The sequence below is a fragment of the Scylla paramamosain genome, chromosome 27 (genome assembly GCF_035594125.1).
Source record: "Scylla paramamosain isolate STU-SP2022 chromosome 27, ASM3559412v1, whole genome shotgun sequence".
NCBI lineage: Eukaryota > Metazoa > Arthropoda > Malacostraca > Decapoda > Portunidae > Scylla > Scylla paramamosain.
Window position 1 is genome coordinate 337,501 of NC_087177.1, and position 5,734 is coordinate 343,234.

Genomic DNA, 5,734 nt, shown 5'->3' on the forward strand with positions numbered 1-5,734 from the left:
GAGGGGTTCCTTCCATCACTGTTGGAACGAGGTGAGCTCACTGCAAACCTAAACATACGAGAACTGTTCAAATGTTTTCTCCTAGTGGACATTTCTTAAAGTACCAGTAATTGCAGCAACACGTGTTTCATTTTTAGAATTTCATATAAGATCTCGATAGTGATCCTGTAGCGTAAATCACAGCAAGGAAACACTGGTTCACACCTTGCACCAAAAATCCACATAAGGAAGTCGATACTCTGACAGCCATTTCAAAGCATCACACGAGAGATTTCTGATCGTCTTTCCTTTTCTGTCTGCGGCTTCGTGGACTGCTGCTAACACCTGTTCATTCGTCGCTTACATAATATGATTCCTTGATTACATGTTCAGCACTTCAGAATTTCAGAAAGCAACGCTTGTGCTTGAGGCCCCGTCACGAGTGCTGCTTCCCGCCGTCCCCACATGCATCTCAGTCCTCCGTGCGGCCTCGAGCAAGAAAAATAATGTGCGTTGTTCAGATGAGCGTTAGAGCTGCTAAGAGTCCCCCGAAGGATGCCGCCATCTGGGGGAGAGGTCATTACCGCCGCCGACACAGCTATAAACTGCCGCAGCCGAGGAGTTTCTTCTCATCACCCCCTCCTTCTAAGTCCCTCGTTCTTCCTCCTCCATCTGACCTTCCCAGCCTCGTTGTCACTGCCACCGTAACTAAACCATTAATCACATCGCAGCTACATACCACCCAGCTCACCTCCACTACCAACACTTGCACCAACACCGTCACTGCGCTGCCCTTCCCGGTCTAATGGTCTTCATGGTCTGTTTCGCTCTTTTCTGAAGAGAGAGAGACGGAAGAAAACGCTCTGATCTCATCACGTGAAGATGTTGCGAGGCTCATCCATGACCATCGCAAAGTGACCGGCGATGCTCGTCTCCCGGTGCGTCCAGAAGGAGCCTCTGACACGTACACATGATTACACGAGATGAACACATTTAAGTACGAACCACGAAGTAAGTACAATGAAAGGTAGTTATTTCTAATTTTCAACAGTCCAGTCTGGATATTACAGAGAGGCGGTAGGTGTGGGATGCGGAGCGAGGGGCGGGGATGTGGGGACGTAGCGAGGGCTGGGGCAGGTCAGGGAGGAGAAAGGTGAAGGTCGCGTCGGGCAGTGGTCGGTAATAATCAGTAATGTCATAAACTCGGCGTCAGTGTTGAGAGTAAAGGAGTCGTGCTGATGACGACCTGCTGTGATCTCTCCATCAGGGCGCCGCCGCGACTGTCTTATTTCCTCCTTTATCTGTGTAATCTTCTTTCACGAATCCTCGAAGACTGACCCTCTGTGTGTGTGTGCTTCACGGCCTGCAGCTGCTCGTCCACGTGCTTCTCAGTTCTAGTATGTTTGTGTTTGTTTGTTTTCTTTTGTTCATGAAAACACGAACGCCACATTTATATTCATTATTGCGCATGCCTGTGAGGGAGTGTCCTTCACTTTTCGTAGGAACGTGACTATCCACGTCACGTCCATGCCATGTTTGGGAGTGTGGGTCGTGTGAGAATAGCAAAGGGTTTGTCAAAGGCCTGTCTTTTACCATTACCTAAAATATCTAAAAGCTTGAACATAAGCAACAAAGAAGGTAAGGAAACTGAGGCAATATATTAACATTATCCACGTTCTGAACTGAGTCCTAGTTTGTTATGTTATAAGAAAGGCATCTGATGAGCGTGTGGCTCTGGTCACGTCGGGTTTGCCTGCAGTGGCGGCAACAGCGGGGAATGCAGCGGGAGTGGATCAGCCTTCGTGACGCCCATCGAGCAACACGTGGGATGTGGGTGGCTGTGGGCGGAGCTGGAAGGGGACTCAAGCCCAGGATCGGGTGGGATACGTAGATTAAGCCATTCATCAGCTGCTAATGCCTAACATTATTCGCGCGAATGATTTATGTTCACCCGGGGAAACCAGGTGCCTGCAGCCCCTGGACGCATGGACCTCTGACGCCCTCCGTTGCAGACGCAGCTGTTTAGCCTCTAAGTCCAACATGGGTACGCTTCTCCACAGTGGAGGGCTCCCACAGGGAAGACTCATAAAGCATGGCATGCATTCAGGTGTAAGTGAGAGAAGTCTGGAGCTGGAGAGACTGACACTCAGGCGTATCACCTCAATGAATGCTCCACTCAAGGTCCGCCTCCCACCCTCCTCTCCACGCACCACACGTGCTCACGATCACTTCTAGGTGCTTGGGATTGCAGAGTGTATTGCATACTGGTGTAAGATATAGAACCGATAATATTGGGTGTGGCTCGTGATCGTGCTGGCTGCGCTGTGCCTTGGCGTCATGGCCGCTGGAGGGTTTTCGATGGACGGTGCAACACATAAGATTTATTCCCTGGAGCTCAGACAACTTAATGACCAGCTTGAAAATTCAGCCAATGGCAGGTGGCCGTGCTTCGTGATAAACGCGGTTCTTTGGGCGGTGGAGGCCGCGGGAGGCAGAGGAGACTCCGACGCGCCTCGGAACGACCAAAGACCGAACGAGATACACACAGATAACTTTGATGTACGGTTTGTAATTATCCAGCGGCAATTTGCGAGTTTAAATTAATAGTCGCTCATAGGTACTTACAATTCTAGTTTAGGAAATGCCAGGGTAACTAATGGTTTCCAAGAAGGTGGAATTGAAGAAATTAATTCTGCTGGCGAGGCGTTACCCCCAGGGTTGTGTGCGCGCTGTGTGTGTGTGTGTGTGTGTGTGTGTGTGTGTGTGTGTGTGTGTGTGTGTGTGAGAGAGAGAGAGAGAGAGAGAGAGAGAGAGAGAGAGAGAGAGAGAGAGAGAGAGAGAGAGAGAGAGAGAGAGAGAGAGAGAGAGAGAGAGAGAGAGAGAGAGAGAGAGACGAGCGCGGTTGCTGTGTTTCAGGAAGTAGAGGCGCAATGAAGCCCTGAAAGACGTGAAGTTCAACAATTTCCTGGCAACAACAATACCCAAGGAGAGGACACGTTTCCGCAGATCACTATGACTGACACACGGTAATGAAGCCCCGCCACACTTCCGTCCTGTTGTCCCCGCACCCTCGTCCGCCTACCACCAGCACCCGCAACACTCACCAACACTCCTCCAGGAACACCACGCTCATCCTTTCACTCACTGTCATGCCGTTAATAAATAAATAAATAAATATACAAAATATCAGTCTTGAGAACAGAAGCAAAAAAAAAAAAAAAGGACTAAGAGGTAATTTATCAATTTTCAAGTATATTTTCTCACACTCACCTCCCTCTCGCCCTTCTCTCCCCCTCTCTTTGCTACACGAGTCTCCCTCCAACGGTTGCGCGGAGCTATCAGACTGCCGGGCTAATTCTAATATGCACAAGAGGGAGGGAGGTGGCGGGTGTCTTAATGTTAAATTTACTGCGCCTGATTATAGGGCTGGAGTGCGCTGCTGTCACATTGCCGCATCTCACACCTTCGGGAGCTCCTGCAGGCGGCGCAGTACCCAGTTAGACACAGGGCCCGACGAAGCGAGCGTCAGCTGCAAGGCGTCTACGTGTGCCGCGGCTGTATATCGATGACTACCTGGGCTTACTGACGACCAGGAATCAGGCGAACAGGAGTCATTTCATTACGACTAATATAAAAAAAAGATCAAATACACCGAACAATAAAAACAGACTCGCAATCAAAAATGTGATCGAGAAAATACTAAATATTGGTAATAATCAAAGAGCTGGTCAAGGCGAAACCACAGAAAAGGGAAGGAGCAACTCAAGTGCACACAATCTCGATGAGGTTCACCACTGCTCCTCTTCTCCCTCCCTCCGTTCCTCCCTTCCTTCCTTCCTTCCTCCTCCTCCTCCTCCTCCTCCTCCTCCTCCTCCTCCTGCTCCGGGATGAAGAGAGGGGATGGGGTTCCGCGGTCCTCCCTGAAGGACGCCCACGAACTCACACGGATAAAACGCTCGCAAACTTAAACACGGAGATGCCGGGGATTGGCGGAGGCAGGCGCATCGGGATTGCATTGTTTGCGCTCGTGATCATTACTTATTTTCCAGGCGTGTGACAACTTAATTGGCAGCGGCGGACGGGACTGACTACCAGCAGCCGTCAGCCGCCTCAGCCGGATGTTCAGCCAGCCAATCAGCCGACCAGACAACCCCTGCATCGCCAGACAGCCAGCCACACACCGTTTTCGAAGACGTCCTTTTTTTACACATATTCACGGGACATTTATGCTGTTTTACGATGGGAGTTAATTTCAAACTTCCAGTCAATTTAAGTGGGGTCATTTCTTCCGTCAGATTCCGTTAGCTCAACAACGAATTTCCAGTGAAAAATATATAACATTCAGCCACATAAATTCTTCTCTTAATTTTTCTCATCCCTAGTCACCTCAATACTCCTGCGATGCACCGCCTTCCTGGATCACCATGAGCCTTCAGTTCCTCTGTCTCCACACAAAACTGTAATGCATGTTATGGACCATCTATACACCAATACGTACATTGTTTTTCTTTTCTTTTTTAATTATTATGGCTGTTTACTTGCTCTGTTATTGGGAACCCGCAAACTTTTATTAATCCCTTCTTTCCCTTACTTTCATCCTCGTGTGAAGAACAAAGGTGGGCGTCGTGCAGTGTCTAGAATACTGCTGGTCACCGCCACAACTGCCCACACAACACCCTCACGCCGCCAGATGGCCATACGTGGCTCGTGACGCGACACTGCCTTAATCTCTCTCTCTCTCTCTCTCTCTCTCTCTCTCTCTCTCTCTCTCTCTCTCTCCGGTCGGTAAATGAGGAATGAAAAAGAAAATAAAGATGTGGAATGGCGGAAGAATGTAAGAGGAGGAGGCAGAGGCAAGAAAATAAGGCTGGAGGAAGGGAAAGGGAAGGAGGAAGCGTTAGGTAACTTGTCAATGAATGGCGGTGAGGTGCCTGGGGAGTGGCGATGATTAGCCCGTCCGCTAGTAACGTGTGGGAGGGACAGGTGTGCGGCGGAGAGGTGGGCGTCAGGGTACACTTCCCTCTTAACTATTCCATGAGCTCGGAAAAGTGACAGACTATGAGAAAGTTGTGGCTTAGGAGAGAGACGGCACGTGGAAAAAATCAATATGTATTTTTACGTAGATAAGTCATTGCGTGGGTTGCGAATATTCGACTGCAACGAGCCACAGCAGGCCAAAACACACCTGCCGCGCGGGAGGAAGGCACGGCGGGCAAACACCTGTTGCAGGGGCGACGGGAAGATAACGTTGTGGTCTGGGAGTGAAGACACGCGCGCCATGGCTGATTGTCGGCACGTGGCTGGCGCGCGCCCATTTGTTCCCGAGCTGCTGTTTCCGCGCTCAGGGAACCCCGCTACGGTGACCCCTGTGACGCCTCCCGTCAGCCTCCCTCACTGACGCTTCCCACACCATCCGTCCCCAAGGCATCGCGCTACACGGCACCAAACATGAAATTACTATAAAATGTCTTCAACTCAAAATAAGGACTCGTATATCCAAGGCAAGGGCGACGGAGGCGGGGTCAAGAGTTCCCACAATTGAGGTGGAGAGGGTGTCGGTGGCTGACGGCTCGTGTGTGTTCACGCCTCGCTCCCGCCCGGGAGGGGAACTTACTGCCTTTTGTGGGAGTGGGTGTTTATTTTATTTCTAGTTCGCCGCAGACGTATGTTGGTTCTTCATGGATATGTTACCCTCTTTCTCTTGAATTATTTTTGTGTGTAACGTGTAAACGGTGGAAGCGAAGCAGAATAAGCA